This window comes from Desmodus rotundus, chromosome 3 (genome assembly GCF_022682495.2).
Source record: "Desmodus rotundus isolate HL8 chromosome 3, HLdesRot8A.1, whole genome shotgun sequence".
In the NCBI taxonomy this organism is placed as follows: Eukaryota; Metazoa; Chordata; class Mammalia; order Chiroptera; family Phyllostomidae; genus Desmodus; species Desmodus rotundus.
Genome location: NC_071389.1, coordinates 184683659 through 184705748, shown reverse-complemented (window position 1 = coordinate 184705748; position 22090 = coordinate 184683659). Strand labels below are relative to the sequence as shown.

Genomic DNA, 22090 nt, shown 5'->3' with positions numbered 1-22090 from the left:
CCGGCTCGCCGAGATGCGGTTTCGAGAAGTGGTTCTGCAGCCGGGGCAGAGAAAAAAAAAGAGGAAGCCGAGTCGGAAAATATGGGAGGCTGCGGAAAGGGTTTGCCGGGGCATTTGTTGCAACATAGGCATTTGGTCTCTACTGTGTGGGCTGCTTTAAAAAAATAATAATTATTTATTTTTTTAATGTGATTTGGTTATGGGTTTCCCCTCTCGGGTTGAGTGCATTTTCCCTTTCCTTTCCTCCTCTTCGGGGTTTCAAGGAGTTTGAAGCGGCACCTTGCCGGATGTCTCTCCAAATGGTTTGACTTTCATGAGTATGTATTTTTCAAAGGTCATTTGTCCTCGGCATTAGAAAGCCACGCCAGCCCGTGTAATTTTCCAGGTGAGTTTTGAGTCACCGTTCAGGAGTGGCAGGGGAATAGACGCTGGAAGGGGTGGTGGTGAGCGTGCCCTCTCTCCTCGTATTTTTACGCATTGATTAATCGGAGGGGGAGTGGGCATGGACTTCCCGGCGCGACGCCTTGGGCAGTAACAGAGCAGCAGAGGCTGCGATTCGCTGCTTTCGTGAAGGTCGGGTCAGCATTTTCACTTAAATTCCAATTTCCGTGGTTGTAACTTGGGTGTCATTTTACTCCCGGCTAAAACTTGCTAGAGCCAAAAGAGGTCTTGTTTTTATAAGGATGCTGCCACCGCCGCGGGGTTTTGGGGGGGTTTTGTTTTGTTTTGTTTTATTTGTTTTCCTCCAGGAAAACTAGACGCCTGTAATCACGAGCCCCTAAAACAAATGGGCTGTTCACTTGAAGGCTTTGCATTTTCAGAGACTGGCCAGGAAGCCCAGTCCTCGCTGCGGTCACCATTTGTGCTCGAGGAGCGACCACGATGTTAGTTTTAGATGACTCCAGATGCAGTCCCCTTGCTGCGTATGTGCACCTAACGCGTTGTATCGGTAGATTGGGGGCATAGGAACTTGGGGGTCCTTAACGATGCTTAGATACTTACGAGATCCGTGTGCTTGCTCTGGGGACTCTTACCCGGGAAGACAGAACTACAGGAAACAGTGCTGGAAGGGCAACGTGAGGAATTTAGGTACAACTTCAGACTTTGCTGAACACTGACATGTTACCAAGGGAGGCTGTAATTCTTCTCTTTGGGACTCTTACGATAGGGTAGATTCATGTGGAAGTTCAGAGCCCGTTTCGGAGCTAGAAGGAAGATTAGAAAACCTCTCCGACGTTCCTTCCAAACCTGTGTTCTTTGTACTCTGCGGATGTGCTTGGGCAAGAAGGTGCTGGTGGTGTCGGGGTTATTTGAGTCCTCAGTGCTCATGGCTCTGTGACAAAATAGGGTACAATGACTGGTGCTGGCGTTATTCCCCCGTAGAGCCTTCTCCCAAAGTGCTCTGTCCTGTCGGTCTGTCCGTGCTGGGTAGTGCTTGGTGTGATGGCAGTGACCCTCCCTGGAGTCAGACGGAGGACAGAGGAGTGAGTGGTACAAACAAAATTAAAATGCATACACACTGCCTGGGATGCTTGTGACAGTGTGACACAAATACATTGTTGCAAGGTCTTATTTTAAACTTCAGACTGTTGGGGTGGGGGGGGATGCTGGCACAGGCAGTGAAGAGGCAGTCAGGGCTCCCTGTGCAGGGGTGGGGACTTTGCCCTGCAGTTGCTGATTGCCAGAGCTTCGTTTGACGGATGGAGTCACGGTGCTTGCTGCGCTTGCAGTAGAGGAATATTTGTTTCTTGATCCGTGACAGTAGAGTGGCTATAGATCCCTATGCCAGGAACAAGAGACTCTATTGTTCAGGCTCTGCTAAGGGGCACCAGAGAGAACAAAGTGTTTTGCCTCTACTTGAAGATGAAGTCACCAGCAAAATAATTTTGAAATATAGATACAGCATACTACAATATTTAATAAGATATTTGGGGGTAACTCGTTTTTTAACAAAACTGTATAAGTGCATTTATTTGTCAGCAATTTAAAGTGATCGTCGCTGAGTAGTTATTAACAATCTAAAAGTTTGCAGGTTTAATCAAATTTCTACACCTGTGTTGGATTCTGATACATGTATTGTCTGTTGATTAATTGTGTACAGTACAGTGGTCTGACATGGTAAGGAATTGCTTTCTTTAAAAGAGTAGCGTTTGTTTTGAGTCATTCTGCATATTCTCAATAGGGTATAATCAGCAGACAGTCTGTCGTACAGGAAAGGTACTCCCAGCAATCATTTGTGAAGTTATTTGTCTCTTACATGTTTTCAGATAGACGTCTTCCAGTTTATTAGCAAGTCATTCTCATCGTGTCATTCATTGAATGAGCATCCTCGAGCGCCGTGTGTGTTGAAGCGGGTCTCCCTTTTCTCTAAATGGAAGGCAGACGTGTTCTCTAAACACTATATTGAAATGCACGCTTTGGCTTCGTCAGTGTGTACGGTACTGGCACAGTGTGTAGAAACACCGGGCAGGGTTTATAGATGTCCCTATTTCTGACCAGATGCTAGTGTCAACATATGTCACAGTAATATCCATCAAGCCAGTTAATGTCCCAGGAGGAAAGAACAATTCGCAAAATTAATTAGGAGCTCTGGTTGATTAAAGCCATTAATAGCCATGAGTAAAATATTTGTATTTCCATAGATATGTTTAATTTTTACACATTTTCATTTATAGTAGTAACTCAGACTCGGTTAGCCTTTACAAGTACCAATACCAGTAATCAAAGTGCAAGGTCTTCTCTAGGCCACTAGTAATTAACAGAAGTGTTGACAGAATCCAAATTTATCAATTGGTTACTTACGTTTTTCCTTCCATGGACAAAAGCTTTCCATGAACAAAGCATACAAGTTTGCCATCGAATTTAATAGCAGAGTATATCAATAAGCCTTAGAAAATGGTTGTATGTGTATTTCTTTGAGTGATTTATTAGTTATAATGTCTTTGCTCTTGTATTAATATTTGACTTCTTTAAAATGATTGTTTTCAAAATGCAGTACTGTCAATATATTTAATATTTTGCTTGAAAAAGGACATTTACAGGAGTGCATTTATCTTCCCACATAACTGTCAATAATGCATTGTTTCAGAATTCTATTTTTATGTAGATGTAATTTTCATGTAAAAATTAACCTTTCTTACAAATCTAGCAGGAGATAAAAACCATGCTTGTTCATCTGATTTTTGCTTTCTCTTTCTGGAATCATGAAATGGTTTTTTTAGAAGTCAGATATGCTTAAGTGAGTCATTTTTTTTTCTTTAAAAACTGTGAGAATGTATTAGCCCGTTTAGATGAAAATCCAAGATTAATTTCCTAAAAAAAATGATGGTTAGTCAGTATCTCTCAATTCTGGTTATTTACAGAGCAAAGACTTCTTGGTAGTTTTCTCAGATGGCAACAGGAAGAACTACAGAGATCAAAACAAGACTTGAATTGCAAGAAGCAAAAATGCATGTTCTTATCTCCTCTGTTAGTATATTTTATAGTGTGTTTTCATGTAAATCTCAAAACCGAGTTGCTCTATAAATGACTATGATGGATGCATGTCTTTGGGGCTTGGATTTAACGTAACGAAACGGAAATTACTGACTTCACAGGACTAGCCACGAGGACTTGCTCTGGAAAATCAATGACTGCACTGAGATTTTCCTAGATGCCCATGTTTACTGTGTTTTAGCTCCTTTGTCACAGCAGACAGTCGCCTTTGAAGACTTTGTTGGAATCACTGGCACCTCCAGCATAATCACAGGGTTGCTTGACCATATGTTTAAATGGTGCTCAGCTCTGTAGCTCTAGTAACATTGGTCAGGGCCACTTTCAAACCAAGACACTTGGCAAAAGAAAATTGTATTTTGAGACTATTGGAGCATCCTGTCATTTTAGCACATTTCAGTTAGAATAATGTTTTGGTAACCATAAGTTTTATGGTCTGTTTTTGGTTTTAAGGCTTGAAAGCAACTTGCACATATTTGTAACTGCAACAGGTGGTGTGTTTTGTGTTGTATAACGTTCATAAAAGTTTCATTTCCCTATGTTTAGAAACCATGACCATGTTGTAGTTATTTTTCTAGAAATATGTAATGTGACTGTAAAAATAAGCCGCTTCTCTTTATCTTCGTGATTCATTTCTCCAGAAAGACTTGCAGGCCATATGCAGTATCTCTTGGCTCTTAATACATTTTTTTTTCTGTCTTAACTGTCAACTTAGTGTAAGAATAATTGGTTCAAACTGTATTCTTGTAGTAAAGCTTTCCCTCCGGAAGGAAAGGTCTGGCATAGCCTCCTAAATATCTCCCAAGGGTTGGTTTGTACTCCTGATATGAATGATGCTATTTATTTCACCCTACTGGTAGGTTAGTCATAAAAACTCATGGCAAGCCAAATTTGGGACAGAGCTTCAAATTAGAAAGATAGAGTCTCTCCCAAGTTTCAACATTATTTACACACTGGCTCTCCCTCCTTTTACCTACCCAGAACCACTCCAGTTGGGAAGCAAGCTGTCCCAGAAGATGCGATTCCCTGCTAACCAGCAGGAGAATTTCTTCTTGCCCATCTTCGTGCCCTGAGCGCTCATCACTGCCTTTCTCTCTCCTCTGTGCCCTGCTCTTAACTCAGGTGTCTTTCAAATCACACATCCTCCTTAACCCTTTCCGTAGTCCCCTCACTCCTGATACCTCCAGAAAAATAGCTGTGCTCTTTTCTTTTTTATGTTCTTGAAACAGTGAGCCAAGTCCTGACTGATAAGTATCCAGAATGGTACTAGTGATGTGTCTGTTGTCAAAAGAGTAGAAAGCCATCAATTTTAAAGTGAGGTTTTATGTAATAAAAAAAAAAAAAAACCCGGACCAGAATGCGCTCCAGCCCTTAAAACGTTCTGAAGTCCCTTCAGAATACCCGTGAACATCACCAATATGAAAGATACATAATCATTGTTCACATTTAAATACATTAAATTATATGCTGCTGATAATTCCTCAGGTTGATTTTCTAGTATTTTTGCTGCATATGTACAGAATTTTAGCCTCTTATGGACCTAGTAGACTTTTATGAGCTAATCTTGATATTTAATAATTATTTCTACTGTAGCTTATTTGAAAGAATGTGCATTTTGAATTCCAAACAATTGACCTGAAAGACAGCTGTGCAAACACAACCCTTGTTTTGAGCTGAGAAACAATCTCTGAGTGTTCTTATTCCCTTGAGAAACATTTATTCAATGCCTGCTACCTGCTAGACACCGCTCTTAGGGCAGGAGATAGAACAGTGAACAAAATAGACGAGGTCCCTGTTTTCTAGAGTGGATGCTCAGTGGTGGGGAGGAGTGCCCCCAAACCAGTGAATGAACCAATGGAGACGATAATCTCAGACAGTGGTAAGTGCTATGAAGGCCACATAACAGGGTGAAGTGTGTGAGAGGGTGCTGGAGGGGAAGGAACAATTTTAAAAAGTGGTTCAGAGAGCATGTCCCTGAGAAGTTGCCCCTCAAACAGAGCTAAATGGTGAGTAGGAACCAGCTGTGCTGAGACAGCGGGGCAAGAGCTTCCAGGTAAAAGCCCTCTGGGGAACAGAGCAGTGGGTTGGGGCAAGAGAGGGAGCTGTCCAGTGGGGCTGCGTCCTGGCCGACTCAGGTCAGCCTTGCTGGTCATGGCAGAAGGTTTTCTTCTGAAAGCAATGTGGGGCATGTGGAGGATTTAAAGCAGATGTACAGTAGTTCTTCCTTTGAAAAGAATACGCTGGCCTCTGTGTGAAGACCGGATGTTACTAACACAGGAACGGAAACGGGAGACCATGCAGAAGACTGCTAAAGCAGTGCAGGTGCCGAGTGGTAGTGGTCTGGCCGAGGGCAGTGGCAGTCACCAAATTGCAAACAGCCTTTTGGAAATTTTATAGATACAGGAAAGTGCAAAGAAGAAAATCACGGTTCTCCATAGTTCTCACCATCCAAAGTAATATCTGTAAATATCTTGGCATTTTTAAGCAAAAATAATCACTATATTATTTTTGATATTTGATATGTGATCATAGTATATAATTCAGGCCATGCACATAATATGAATATTAAATGTTTACAATTACCCTAATTCCCATCACCCAGTAATAACCATGTTTAACATTAGGCTATACCGTTTAAGGCATCTTTCTATTCATATACACAAAAGGATTGATAAATGAAAGCATACATACAAAGAAATACTTTTATAGCAATGGAATTACATTGGAGAGGCTATTTTTAAGTAAAAAGCATTAAAACTGGTTTCCTTGTATTTAACAGTAGAAAAAACAGAAGTAAGAAAAGCTAGGTAATTGTTGAACTTCAAACGAGTGTCCCCTTATTGCAAGAGCCAGTTGCTGAAAGGGCCCCCATTACGGAGAAGAGAAACGGTCACGAACAGCGGTGGGAGGTCTGGGCAGCAGTGGGTTCAGATTTCGTGGGAAGACTACGCAACGGGGACTCCTTTTCGAGAAAGTGGCGTATATTTTACAAACTTTACGAAAACAAGATTGTGCGAGTGCCGTGACACCACCCACGGCCCGGGAAAAAGCAAGTTGCCCATGTCGTGGAAGGGGCTCGACACTTAAGCTTCAGTAGCTTTACAGCAAATCCACCTGCGGATTGGCAACATCGTGTTATTACATTACATGTGCCAATTTTAAATACGTTAGGTTGATTCTTGGCTATAAACATGTCACATCATTGCTCATCACCTGTTCTCCACTAATAATTTTAATTAATTTGTATTGATTGTGTTTATAACACTTTCTATTCTGCAATCATTATTACTTAGATTAGTTAGTGTAAATTCTTCCATTAAAAGAGACCCAGTGGTTTCCACTCCTTTAGAATATCTTCTCCATTTCTGAGTTTTTTGATTAATCGTTTAATTGCCTAGATTTCGCTGTCCATTGTTTTTTGTTCTTATTCCAGGAAAGATTCATTCATGGCTACTGCATTTCTGAGGGCTTTTTAAAAAATATATATTTGAAGATGTCTTTCTGTTACTTTAAAATTGAACAATATCACGACTGAGTATACTATGCTTGGGTTGTGCTTTCTTTCCCTTGTAATGTTGCATCCATTGTTTATTATCATTCCCTGTCGCTGTGCAGTCTGAGGCCGTCCTTTGCAGGTAATTTGCTTTTTCTGCCTGGATCCCAGTGAATTTCTTTTTTTTATCTCATGTCTCAGTAGCATAGCTAAGTTATGCCTAGGTGTTAAATGTTCTGCTTCAAAATTTTCTGCAACACAATGTGCTCTTTAAATCTGATGATAATTGTATCATAACTTTAAAAATACCTTTTATTCCATGTGTATTGTTACCTACTCAGGGACATCAATTATTCTTATTTTGGATCATCTTTGTTTCTCTTTTGTATCTATTAGTTTCTTTATAATTGAATCTTTTTGTCATTTTCATCTGTACTCACAGGGAATACGTCAATTCTCTCTTCTGTGCCAGTAATTCAATTTTCAGGAGTGTCTGCTCTGTTTCTTGAGGTTTCTGATTTATTTATTGATTTTAAAATGATGTCTTGGTCCTTAATTTGTTTCTGTAGGTCCACAATGTCTCTTTTCATTTCATTCGATTGTTTCATTATTCTGTCTTTAAGCTTTAATTTTTACTAAAATTATTCTTGCATAGTAGAAAGTTTGTGTGAGGACTTTCTTCATTTTATTTGAATAAAGTTCTTCTAGACTTAGTTCCTTATGCTGCGACCCTTGCATTCTATATTCTTCCCTTTCATCTCTTCTTCCCTTCCTTCTTCCGTCTTTCCTTTCCTCCTCTGTTATTTGTGTTTTTTTTTTTCATCTTGCTGGTGCTTAGGCAGCTTTGCCCAGACATAGTGTAATAACTTAAGTCTCTTCCCACCTTTTTTGGGGGGACCAGTTTGCTTTCTTCTTTGAGCTGTGTTACTGCCTAAATCTGTCCACTTTTCTGCAGTGTAAAGAAATTGCAGAAGGAGACAGAAATTGTACAGAGAGGTCGTTCAAGCTGTCTGCAGTCTTGGTTAGATGTCCTGGGCTGTGCTTTCCCGGGTTTTGTGGAATATCCCTATTATCAGCATTCATTTCACTAACTTGGGAGGGGAAATGGGAGATACCAAGGACAGCTTTTTCATAATTAACTAAAGGGTTTCACATGAACTAGTAGCTATGCTGGAGATAATGTAGGACTTTGAGGGTTTCCTCATTATAGTGGGGCCCCGGAGTCTTCAATTACATGGAGTCAGCCCTGTGCTCCCTTTCTCCCAGGTCATGTGTTTCCATTGCTCCTTCGTAGAGGGAGGAAACAGATAAGAATATTCAGTGAGTGTGCTTTTCTCTACACTTAGGGTTAGTGAAAGTTCTCAGAATTTGTTTAATCACCTCTATGGGGAGTGAGAACAGGCTAAGAACCAAGCAACAACTGTGCCTCTTTACCCTGCTCCAGAATCGCCTGTTTCTTGCCTTGGCTGTCCGCTTTGACATTTATTTATATTCGTCTATGTTCCTTTCCTTGACTTGTTACTAATGGGCATTTTTTTTACTAATGTTTACTAATTTTGTTTTTACATTTTGTTAGGTTTTTAGGAGGGGGAAGTTCTGTGAGACAGTTAAAATTTGCCATTTTAAATCAGATGCCAGGATGTATCTGGAGATAGAACTTAGATGTCTTGCTAATGAATTGATTTGAAAGATGTGGGACAGAGAGGAGTTGTGGACGACTCTTAAATGTTTAGCCTTAGCAACTGGGTGGATGATGAACAGATTGGGTTAGAGGTGGGAGACGGAGCCAGGAGTTCCATTTTAGCATTTTAAGTTTGAGAAACTTGGCATCCACATGGAAATGTCAAGCAGGTGGTTGGATCTAGGAGTCTGAAACTCACAGGAAAGCTGCCGAGCAGATAGATGGTATCTAAAGCCATGTGGCTTCATGAGACCACCTGGGGAGAGAGAGTGTAGATATAGGGAAGTGTAAAATGAATAATGGAGGTGTGTAGATGTACAAACTCTCCAGACTCAGCGGAAACTGTTCTTAATCTAACAAATGTCTGATATCTTTCAGGGTAAATGTATCAGGTTAATGATTGGCATGTGTTAGTGAGAAATGTAGATCAGAGAATATTTTCAAAGATGGGAAATTTTACATTTCCATGTCTATACAGTAACACTAGCAAAGTGTGGCCTTTTGGAGATCATTTAGACTTACTTTTAGCTATTCACACATCAATTACGTTACACACAAGTGTGTTTGAAGATGATGAAGATTTGTAAACAAATATCTGTAAATTATTAGTTATGGAGACTCAATTTTTTCTGTTTTCAATGTGAATTTATACATACAGTTTTAATTTAATACATACTTTTACAATCAAAGGCAGCTTCTGCTCATAGAAGATGGACGTTGTACATTTCAAAGCACTGCTGTATGATGAGGGAGTGTGCTCAGTGAGAAGAACACTGCTCCGGAAATTAAGGAATAGATTCTAGATCCAGCTCTGCCAGTGAGGATTACAGTAATAAGAAGTAACGCTACCAAACGCACAGCATCCTTCCAGTGCGACAGGCGCTGTCCTCGGCACGTTATATGTATTTACTCTTTCAGGAAGTTGGGTAGTTACACCGCTTTTAGCTACTGAACTCTCTGGACTTTCAGCTCCTCATTTGGGAAGCCAGTCTCCCTCTGGCTCTAAAATTGAACATAATTTATCTTAATTGTACAATTTTATCAAGTAATGTGAAAATGTTTTAATGATCTTGTTAACCAAGCAAATGGAAATAGATTCTTTCATAGTCAGGGGGAAGATGCACCATTATGTAACCAAGGTTAAGCAGCCTAAGGCGGAAATTACAGAGATTTTGCTTGATTAGGACTACATCACACATGTATCTCCCTCGTGCTTTTGCACGTTCTGCTTCAGATGCTGTGCTTTGTTCCAGGTCACGTCTGTCACTTTCTCCCTGCAGTCCTCCAACTGGAAATAACCAGCTCTTCCCTGAACTCCCAGTTTTGTGCACCATATGTTTGGGTGCCTGCATACATTGTTACAGTCTCGGTGAGACTCTAAGCTACCTGAGGGCAGGGACAAAAACCCTTCTGACTTCATAGTTTTTTAAATTCAGTTGTCTTTATGTGCACAGAGTACATATAGCAACTGAAATTCAGGCTTCTCTATACAAAGTGAAACGGTTTTACTCAAAGTAAAAGCATAGTAATTGATGAAAGATGTTGACCTGGGAATCAGGGCATGAATCCCAGCTCTGTTGCTGACCAGCCTGTGTGGTCTTCAACAGCCAGCCTCCTAGCTTCGGTTCCCCAAGAGCCAGGTGGCAAGATGGATATGTATATCCCCTGGGTGACAGACCTGTGGGCACTGAACAGGACAATGTATATGAAGCACTTGCTTTGAAGAAAACCAGTGAAAGCAAGCTCAAACAGCTGGTTTTCTAGACTCCTGTTGGTTTTGAGTAAATATGCCCTATTTAGATCATGTAATGCTGATTACTTCTCAAGTCAAAGAAGACGGGCTTGGTAGTGATGCGAGAATGAACACGATGTGGTGGGTTCCACTACCAAGTACTTACTTCATTTACAGCTTCACCCTTCCCCACACGTGCTTCTTTCTATCGATTGCACGTCATCATCCGAAGGCCCCTTCTCAATTGAGTCTCTGTCTGCGCAAGCACAGGGACAGCGTCGTCGTGCGTGGCACAGGCTCAGGAGTCCGTGGCAGCAGTGGGTTTGGGGCACTCTGAAGACCTCGGCAGTCACAGCTGCGTCTGCCCCCAGCGCAGTCTCTGCCTGCTGCAGAGGGGCGCACAGCACCCTTATTCTCGCATGGCCTGCGCGCATCCCACACCGTAAGGAACTTCTTTCCCATGGGGACCGGAAGACAGGCCACATGCTGAAGTTTGTAGACTTTGGAAATCAATGATGTAATTGTCCCAAATACTGATTGCTCTTACAGAGAGATTTCAGGCACAGACAGTTCTGGAATCCAGATTTTTAGCAAAATTGAAACAGAATTTAGATTAACTGGCAAGTCAGACTCCCCCAAATGATATATATCTAATGCCTTAAGCTGTTACATGAAATGTAAGAAGTAATTGGGGTCCCCGACGGTGAACTAATTAAGAACAATTTTATTGTGTTTTAAACAACTAAGCCTCATCCTTTCAATAAATAAAAATCAGTACATAAGACCTTGCTGGAATTCCTTTGTCTATGAAACAGTACAAATAAAAATTAGTAAAGTATGGTGATTCTTTTAAAACAACTGTTCAGTGTTATTGTATGTGACCAGTTGAAATAATCTAAATATTGACCGTTTTCATTACTGCATGGTATTTCAAATGTAGATCACGGATGGATCTAAAATAGTTTGCAGTTGTACCTTAATGTATGTTTTGGCTTTATTAACATCTTAATGTGAAATCTTATTAACATTCTGTCTACCTAAAAAATAAGGACTTTTTTTTTTTTTTTGCAGTATGGCAGTTACATGCCCAGTTGCTAGGTAACAAGCCAGATCTCTATAGCTTTATCTGAACACACAGAAGGTTATTTTTTAGTGACAATTATTTATATCCAATATAGTAAATTATGCTGTATTGGTGATTAGACAAACTGTTGATTTACTGACTGTGTATTTGCAAGAAAGCATGCAGTGATTCACAAAGCTAGGCTTGTTCTCCTCTTTCTAAAAATCGATTGTTAATATTCACCACCAAGAAGGACCAGTTTTCTAGCAAATCAGCGATAGCCAGATTGTTTATTTGATAATCCTTCCAACAGGCTGATCAAAACCAAAAGCAGTGCCACACCTTCGCGAGACGTCACAGCGCACCTCCTCTGAGGAGGGCCGTTTCATCCTTCCGTGGGGTCCTTTCCAATGTGGTGACGTTTGAATTCTGTGAAAATTGATGTTACTCTTTGTATCATTTGTTGTTTCTCATACTCCAGTTGTTCAGAGGTCTAGCTCTACACTGAGAAGTAGCAGTTGACTAGGACGGTAGTCTCGTTTGAGAACATTCAAATGTGTTTCTTTAACCTTTTGGTACAGAGCTGAGAAATCACAGCAGCATGTCATCAGGGTTGCGTCAGCTGACACGGTGTCTTGTTACAGATCTTCTAACCAGACTTACCATTGAAGAAAACATCTGTGAGTTTACACAGTAAGGAAGGAAAACATAATCTCTTCCCATTGTCTGTGCATTTTGTCTGCAATGTTTGTCTTTAATCCAATGGGTTCGTTTGCTTGAATGCCTCTTCATATATGCCAGGAACTGTGTAAAGGTCACACTTATTGCACATTCATTTTCTTCCTGTCATTCCTATTGATATATTTAGATCATTATTAGATAGAATTTATGCATTGAATGAACCATCATTTGTCCCAGTCTTTTTAAAATAGAAGTCAAAGTGGTATTTTATACTATAGTGGAGAAAAGGCATTTGTTGAACATGCACTTTTGTGGTAGATTGGCTATAATTAGTCCATCAACCATAAGATAATTAAAAATTATGGTACAGTTTTCTTTATAGCATAAGAAATGTCACAATATGTAATGTTAGTACTCAGGTTCATCTGGAAAGGTTTAGTTTATTGGGCAGTAACGTAAGAAAAATCTTGGAGAATGTTTGTTCAGAGACTCTCATTTCATGATCGCCAGAAGAATGCATTCTGTGGTATCAGAAAACACAGGGACAAAAAATGAGTTAGCATCACCTGCCTGTTGGGTGAACTCAAGATAACCTTGTCTCTACAAAGTCACCGTACCAGGAAGCTAATTTATATAAGAAATAGCTTAATATGGAAAATTGCACTTTAATAATACCTACTAATTAAATGCCTGCGTTCAACAAAATACAGCTCTCAATGCCCAGAAAGCCGTGCAAGCCACCTGGAATGATTGGTAACCCTGAATTCCTGCCGTCTTGAATAAACTACCGGCAGCGCATGTATTTTATTGATATGGACTGAAGGCCTGAGCATTTTACAAGACAATTGAACAATAATTCATTTGACTCTTTACAGTGTTCAGTTATCACTGTGGCATTTAGATAGCAAAAGGAGAACGAATATCCCCCTCCTGGCTTTTTCCCCGTTTTCCGTATTCACAGGGACATACAGGTTTGCTTCAGTTTTAGAAAACATGCTGTTGTACAAATCATCATTTAATATAAATTTTTAAAAACCTTTTCAGGCAGGGAATCAAAGCAGATGTCTGTTTGCCATGTAACAGTATTTCTCTGCTTATAGAGAAATTTACTGCAAGATTTCATTATGTTCTTTTCTCTCTCTTAGTATTTATCGGGGAAAAAACTGCCTTTATTCAGAACTTCTTAGGAACCTATCCATCTTGTGAAGCTAGGTATACCTGTGAATTCCAGTTAAGGTTGATTCATTTTCCGTTCTTTTTTCCAATTGGCACATTGTTACAAAGCCCAGCTCCTGTGATGGCCACCTTCCTTTGTGTCTTATTTTAGATACTTGTTATTTAAATGGACTCTCACCATCGCCTGTGGCTTTTGTGGTGGTGGTTGCTAAATCATTTTAAATGATTTTAATGGAAATCTTTTTTTCTCCTCCTGATACCTGAGCCTGTCTTCTATAGATGTAATCCTAAGTATGAGCCGTTACTGTCTCACTTTTAGGCTGTAATAAAAATAAATAATTTTTTTTAAAAAAAGAGGGAGCACTGTAGCCATAGAAAATAAAAGTCAGAGATTTGTCAGAAGGTCTGCCTCCCAGGACACCAAAGCTTCATTCTGAAAAGTGTCGAAGATGGTTCTGTTGTGTGTTGTTAACATATATTTTATACTTTTAATCATTAATTGTAACACTATACAAAAAAAAAAAAGAAAAGAAAACTGAAGAATCTCAGTACTTAGCCCCTTTTTGTTTATCCAGATGTTTGGAAATCTTGACTGAAGGTGAAAGTAATATTGATAATCACTTAAAAAGGAAATGTCATTTCTGATTGAAAAAAATGATTGGCGTGTGTGAGAATATGAAGATTCAGAGAAAAGTACTTGTCCAATATTCAGGGTTCCGGAAAACCTAAATGTATTTATCCATGCTCTGTGGATTAAAGATTATTTTTGAGAATTTAAAGATTACTTTATGGCACTTTTTCTCAGAAGAGCTGCAGGCACTGTTTAAAGAATTTAAAACTAAGGTTTATCAAATGTCGTGAAAACATAGAAAAAATAGGAATTGAAATGGTGGGGGGTGGGGACAAGAAGCAGGAAAAATACATACAGTAAATAAGCACAACAAGCAAGATGGGTAAATTCGTACAACATGTCGACAAAATCCCTGGTACCAATTGCCGCACTTCTTCAGCGGGATGGCGAGGAAGAATGAGCTTTCTGTTGCTCGGCAGACCTTGAATTACATCTTAGCTCCCCCACTAATTAGCTGTGAGTGCTTTTGGAAGAGTGCCTAACCGTTCAGGACCTTGTTTTCCTCATCTATAAGATGGTGAAATGTCTAGCCTGAACAGTTATTCTGAGGACTAAAAGATAGGTGGACAGAGCCCTCTCGTGCACAGTGGGCTCTGAATAAACACTAGTTGCTATCTTTTGAAGGTTCCTATACTCCTTACAGACATTTGCCTTCAGCCTTAGCCTCCCAATGTCAGTACATCAACAAAGTTAGGACTACGATCAATGGACATTTTTAAACCGTACAGATCTGGAAAATCATAGCCAGGACAAGAACTTGGACCCCAAGCAAGTCTAGGTGGAGTGGCTATAGCCTCACAAGCACAGGTTACCCTCTGCACGGCGCCAGGGAGCGTCACGTACACAGACAGTGTACGCAATGTGATGCCCGGTTCATTAGATCTGCTTTGTTAGTCTCTGCTTTTGAAAAAGCATAAAAATCTAGGCGTGAAAAATAAGTTTTTCAGTTCTAAAACTACTTAGATTGTGAAAATCCCCTTGTATAAAAGGGGAAACAACCTGCTCCCAGATTTATTGTCTCAGGCACCGTCATATAAGCTGTCATCTCTCAAGGGGGCGCTCTTGCCAACAGTAGAGTTGATTGAACAGGAAAAAAGTATTAGTCTTCATACCAATTATGTCATCTACATGCCTCCAGTCTGTTTAAGTGATTTTGTTTCAGCAAAATGATTACATTAACTGCTTGTTTCCATAAAGCCCTGAGAAACGTTTGCCTCCAGCTTTCCCCCATCTTCCTGCTCTCCTGTCACCCAGGCTTCTCCCCCATGTATTTATCACAAGTCTACATGCGCCTCAGTCATTCCAGGTGTGAGGTCTAACAACAGGGGCAGGCACCTTGCCCTCAAGGAGCTTCCTCACTCACGGGGGAGAGGCAGCCAAGTGACCAGCAATTATCATAGACTTTGTCATCAACAAAACTTTCGGTTGGCTTTTCCCGAGTTCGGGCAGCGAGACTACGTACGTGATCAAAAGTAGGACAAGATAGAAGGCTTACCTAGAATAGGACATTTTCTCTGAAACATCTCTTCACGCCTTTTTGCACAATACATCCTCATTATAGGAAAAAATGTTGGAAAATATAGAGAAGCATAAAGAATAAAATAATTTGCTACCCCTCTACCAGATGACATTTTAATAAGTACCCTTCTGGAGTTTTATATATGCAGTTTTAATTAAAGCATTATGGTATATATACCTTGAATATACTCAAGCCATGTCGAAGTAGAAAATAAAGATTGGGTGACGGATGTGGTTCCTCTGGGGCTGGACTGTAAGCAGTTTAAAGGCAGGTACGCAAGCTCCACACCCAGGAGTCCCCGCTGAGGCCTCGTGTACAAATGTTCAGGAAATCTGTATGGAGCAAGTCATGTTGGGAAATTGCCAGAGGGGTTTGTGAATACATGGCAAGATTGGTTTTTTCTCTCTTAAAAGATTAAGATTCAAAAAATGTTGCCATGTTAGCAAGTATGAGGTTTGCTAGATTCTTCTTGATGAAGATAAGCAAAACTGGACACTTCTGGCAGGATGCCTTTCAGTTCGCCTTCTAGCTCGAATCCTTCCCAAACTGGAATGCTTCCATATTTTCAGCCAGCAAACAAAACCCAGATCACCCCCACAAAATAGAACACAAAAACAACAAAATCTTGATTACTAAACATAACATTTCTTGTTTGTGACTTTATTAATTCTCTCATGCTTGACACACATAAATTACTGAAGAAGAAAGAAGAAGGCTAAATAATTTACACTTCCTCTGCCACTGGTTTTCACCTACTGAATATTCATCCGTTTTACTGCCCGAGTCAAGGGGCAGGAAGTGTTTCTTCAAGCTGATTGAAAATAAGCTTTCATTAGTGTTGTTTTCCTATTATTTCTCCTAATGGAGAGTCAACCTGATAATACGGACAGAAGAGTGGGAAGGTTTCCTGACTCATTAGAAGTTTGGGATAGTAAGAGCAAGATGGCACCTGAGCTCCTTCTTGGGCAGAATTTCCAGTGGCACGCCCCATCTCGAAATCTTTCTCTCCATTATTTCTTCAGTTGTAGGAGGCATTGGGGAGGCTGTAGGTAGCCTGCAATCCAGTGTTCTCGTAGGTGCCTACACTTAACTGCATAATGTTTTTATGAGTCACTCAGACCGAAACTGGCCCCATTAGATTGGCTCTGTTGCTATTCTGGTTAATTACATGTCATCTAATTGCATAATTTAGCTATATATGCATAGTGACCTGAAGGCCAAGTGCTTTTCTTTATTGTACAAGTATGCTGAATAAACTCACAGTGAAAATAGAATCTAAATACCTGTTGCAAAATACCACTTTTAAAAAAGCTGTTTTTTGGCTTTCCACAGTGCTTTGATGCATTTTTAAAGAAATCAGCCTAAAACTATCATGTGATTGCTACCTGTACCCTAAAGTCAATAAATGTTATTTTCTGTTCCTGTGCTCTTGTCTTCAATGTATTTAACTAAAGAGTCTGGTATCTTTATAGTTTCTGATTGTGAAGATCTTTTTGCAAATTCACGATCATGCCGTTCATTCTAATGATGTGACCTATTGTCAAATGAAACAAAAGATTAACCACTGTTCAGGCTCTAAATAAGTGTTCTCTTCCATGTGAATTCAACAAATTCAATTAAACACATAATTGATTGAGTTCTTAATCTGGATGGGGCATTATGCTAGAATCCCAGAATACAAAGATGGGTATGTAAAGTCTGCCAAGTGGGGGAAGAACCATCAGGGGTGTCCAACCTTTTGGCAACTCTGGCCCACACCAGAAGAAAAAGGATTGTCTTCGGCCACACATTAAATACATTGCGACACACAATCACAAAAAATATCTCATAATGTTATAAGTAAATTTGTGATTTTGTGTTGGGCCACATTCACAGCCATCCTGGGCTAAAGGTTGGACACCCCTGATATGTAAACAGTCTATTCAGTAACGTTGGTAGATTACGAGGTGCACTGGAAGCACCATGAAGGCGCATGCTCAGCTCTACCTAGAGAGGTCATGGAAGGCGGCTCAGAGGAACTGACAGTTAGGATGAGTCTTCAAGGATGATGAGGAATTCACCAGGAAAACCTGAGAAGAAGAGGGGAGGGGCCCCTTAGGTAGAGAAACAGCATGAGTGAAGGTGTGGGGGTGCACCAGGAATCACTGGTAATGTCGTGTGGGTGGGTATGAGGAAGAGGAGGAGAGAAATGAGGCTGTTGGACTCTAGCCTTCCAGCCATGGGAAGGCATTGAAGAAGACTTATACAGAGCTGTGGTGTGGTTAGATTTGCAGGAGGGAAAGGTCACCTTGGTGCATTCCATTGGTCAATATTATCAGGTTAACCAATGGAAGGTCAACCTGATAATATTGATAGCAAAATGTTTGGATTGGTTTCCTGACTCATTAGAAGTTTTGGATAGTAAGAATAACATAGCACCTTAGCTCCTTCTTGGGCAGAATTTCCAGTGATACGCCCCATCTCTAAATCTTTCTCTCCATTATCTCTTTAGTTGCTGTGTTGTTTATATTTAAAGACCAGCCTCTCCTTCAATTTTTGTTATAGTTCCTGGTAGGGCTTGATCTAAATAAGCCAGATGAACTGAGGAAGGCTGAATTTAAGGGCCACCGGCCAACAGATTGCCTACTCCAGTTATCCCCTGGCTTGTTATACCAATGTTTAGGTTCTGTCTTCACTATCACCTTTTTGTGGGCCATTTCTATCTCCTGTGCACTGCTCACAAAACCAGTGATTACAAGCCTGGACTTGCCTTGATATTGGATGCAGTCCTTGAGTGTGTTGATGGTCTGGGTCCATTCATTCAGCATATACCTGGGGGCCTGGAGACAGCTCCTGCCTTCCACCACTTGCAGACATGTAAACAAATCCAATAGAGTGAAATAAATGCTATAGTAAAGGAACTGAAGGAGCAGAAAGGAGGGCAGAGGGACCAGAAAGGCTTCCTGCAGAAGATGACATCTACATCTCCCGAAAGAGGAGGCAAACAGGTGGACAGGAATGGCCAAGTGCAAGGGAAGCAGACAAAAGAGGTGTTGAGAACTGGAAGCTCCTCAGGCCGGCTTGTGGAAGGAGGAGAGGAGAGGGTGATTAGAGAATGCACCGAAGGGGTCAGGGGCAAATGGAGCCTCTAGGGGTTGTACACTGGGAAGTCTAAACAGAGAGAATAAACACGGTCAGCTTTGCAGAAAGATTGTTCTGAGAGCAAAGAGAGCGGATTCAAGAGGAACAAGCTGGAGACAGGGAGACAGCCTCTGTTTCCCTCTGTTATTGAGCTCTGAAAGCAGTTCTGGTAAGAAATAATGAGAGCTATAACCAAGTTAGCATCTGTGGAACGGAGACACAAAGGGGTCAAAAGGAAAGGTGAGGAGGCAAAATTGCCAGAGAGAGGCTGGGGATCAGTTCATGGAAAGGTGAATAAGAGGGTGAAGTCAAGGCCGAAGAAAGACTTGGAGTCCACAGAAGGTACAGGCATGCAATGGGCACCGCTGTTGTGATAGGAATTGCACTTCTGTGTGCATTTGAGGGCCATGCTACTGTCACCTGCCATTAGTGTGCATCCTCCTGGGTTCAATTTTACATTTTCATCAAAAAACAAAACTCCTTTCATAAGCCTTATGTAGCACTTCATATTTCCACCTCTTTTATGTCATTTTTTCTTTGAAACCTCTGAGGAAGGTTAGACAATGGCAACATCCTCATTGTGTAGCTGCAGACCCATCATGCGCAGAAGCCCATGTGGCCAAGCAGAATTAGAATCCACACCCTGTTTCTTCTTTCCAGGCTGTATTGTGTGCTGTGCGGATAAGTCATCAGATGATGTCATCCTAACAAAATGGAATTCGTCTTTTGGTTTTCAGCAAATTGTCATTGCTGAGCCCGGTGAGCTGAATTATATAGTTTTTCTCTGAAGTGTCTTTTAAATTTGTTAGGTACTCACAGGGAGTCAGTTTGGGAATAACTCATGTCTATAGAGGCCTCACTGTGTGCTTTACCTAGCATTAATTCATGGAATCATTTCACCTTGTGCGGCAGACATTAACATTAACCCCCTTTTAGATGAGGAAACTAAGGCACCGAAATGGTAAGTCACTTGCCCAAGGTCACCAAGCCACAGGCAGTTGAGCCAGGGATTGAACCCAGGCAGAAGGTTTCAGAGCTTCTCACTTAGCTCAACAAATACAGGAAGTTAAGAGCAGATAAATCCAGGACATAATCATTACTTTTTCAAAACCTGCTGAGGAGCATTTGTTTAAGAGATTTTTTTTTTTTTAACTTTGAAATGAGATTTCTGAAAGCAGCAGCAGCAGCAAGCCTTCACGGGGCTGCTCAGGAGCTTTTCAGTCGGTCATGACCGCCCTGGAGAAGGTTCATTTTTCCAGAAATAGTCTCCGCCCAGCTGGGCCTCACTGAGGATCAGATCAAAAGCAAAACAGCATCTCAGAGAAAGACGGGATGAGTTGTCCCTGCCCCAGAATAGTTCGTTTAATCTGTTTTAATAGTTTTATTGCGAAACTCGAGGGATAAAATTCATAATGATAAAATCCAAAGATGAGTAGAAAATCAGCTCTTTGGCACCTCAAAATTTTACTTTGGGGCAAGATACAAAATGCGCTTTCATTTTGGCGTGGTGTAAGTCATTAAAGTCCCTACTTTCTATCTGTATTACCATTCAAGTGTACAGCAAAGAGAGCTCCCAGGCTCTTTTCACTGTTATTAATGCCTAGTTTCTTTCTCCTTTTATGTGTGCATTTTTTGCAAATATTCTTCCAAGTACATTTACTTTTCTAAATATCTTTGTGAGCTTTTCTTTTTTCTATATTCAGATGATTTTAACCAAGTTTCTCATTCCTTTGTTTAATAAATCTCCACGTTTCTGGTCCCCCGCTCTCATCCTTCTGTTTCCACAGGTCATTAAAAAGAATGTTCTATGCACCCTGAACAGTAGGAGCCCTGTGTCACCTCTAAACACCTTCCTCCCCATGAGATTGATTGTAAAGTTTTGTTACTCTTCATTTATGATCCCCTGAGTCCATGTTCAAGCCCAAGTCACTTATTTCACCAAGGAAATCGTGCGAGATGTTTTTCCAAATGCTCCAATAAAACAGATATATCACATCTGCTCCGTTCCCTTAAACTAGTCATCTTGTAATTCTATCAGAAAAAGCAATCAAATTTAGCAAGCCTTTTTAAAAAATTTGTTTCCTTCATAAAGCTCAGCTTCTTATTACTTTTGGGTTTACTTCGTCTAAATGTTAACAGATTTTTTATTACTCTCACAATATTGCGACCTTGCCAGACGATTTCTGGGGTCACTCTTATTGTTTGAAAAATCAGGACTCACTCTCTTTTCCTTCTGCCTCATTTTGCTGGGCCTAAGTTCTTGGATTCCTTGATTCTGTATGTCTTACATTGAACAGACTCTTAATTTGTAGAGGATGGTGGTGATGGGGAGGAGAGGCTGGCGGAAGGAAGGCAATCTCCCTGCTGCCTGTTACCTGGGGCTCTCTACTCACACCATCCCCAGGTCATCCTGACTGGCTCCATCTCCTGCTCACCAGCCAGCGGGCCTCTGCTCCACCCCTGGGTGCCGTGATGGATCACCTCCTTTCCCCCTCCCGTAATCCATTAACACGAGCTCATCTGCTTTTGCTGTCCTTTAGAAGAGAACTCACACGTGGTTCACTTTTATCTGCTTGTTCAGGATTCTCTCATGATTCCGTTTATTAGAGAGTAAAATTGTTGTTGCCACCAGGATTGGGACCATCTTTTCCACCTGCACATGGAGTATTCTTTGAATCTTTGCTTCTTAAACTTCATGAGGTGGTCTCGGTTCAGAACAACTGCCTCCTTTGATTCTTCTTCTTACTGGGTGCAGCCCTGTTCCATTGTCATGTGCTGTGCCACAGTCTCTGCTCCTACCTTTGTCGTGATCTCATCCTCAGTTACAGTTGACCCCTGAACCACATGAGCTTGAACTGAGTGAACCCACTCATACTCAACTTTGTCTTCAACTGGCCATGGTTCACTTGGCCCATTCAGTTCAAACCGTCATTGCTCTAGGGTCAGCTGGCAGTGGGAACTCGTGTATTGGAAAGGTGTGGGCGACTTACGTTATACCTGGGTTTTCAACTACACAGGTGGTCAGTGCCCCTAATTCCACATTGTTCGAGGGTCAGCTGTACTTTCTGTTAAACTCATCAATAGGTAATTTCTTTCTATAGATTCTATTACATTTTTTAGCTTCATATCATCTAATACTTTTCTCAACAAATGAATTCAGCTATACTATTGTGTTGGGACTTAATTATCCCAGGCTTATACCAAGAGCAGTGGAAATCTTTTAATTTCATGTATGCATTCATTAAACCAACATTTAATGAGTACCTTCTAGGTGTCAAATTCTGGGCTACAAAGAGGAGTCGCTCCCTTCCAAGCACTCACAAGAGGGGGAAGGCATCAGCAATGGAAACAATTCTAGCCGGGGTGATGGGTGCTGGGATGGGTGTACAGGTGTAGCAGGGGCTCTGCCCCAGGAGTGGAAGGCTCTGAAGAAGAATCCACTGTAAGTCTGGGGGAGTCAGGATGGGTTTCCTGGGCAGACAAGGGAGAAATGGTGTTTCCT

At 40.9% G+C, this 22090-nt stretch overlaps 1 protein-coding gene across 10 annotated transcripts in view; it reads left to right on the top strand.

The window, feature by feature from the left end:
- Window positions 1–22090, top strand: part of ANKS1B (ankyrin repeat and sterile alpha motif domain containing 1B) — an 805832-nt gene that overhangs the window by 668493 nt on the left and 115249 nt on the right. The window contains exon 1 of one of the 10 annotated variants that reach the window (XM_045186868.3): window positions 233–385. The exons of the other annotated variants lie outside the window; for them this stretch is intronic. The gene's annotated coding sequence lies outside the window, so the exon portion shown is untranslated. Of the gene's footprint in view, window positions 1–232; window positions 386–22090 lie in introns of those variants that run through there. 10 annotated transcript variants of the gene reach the window in all.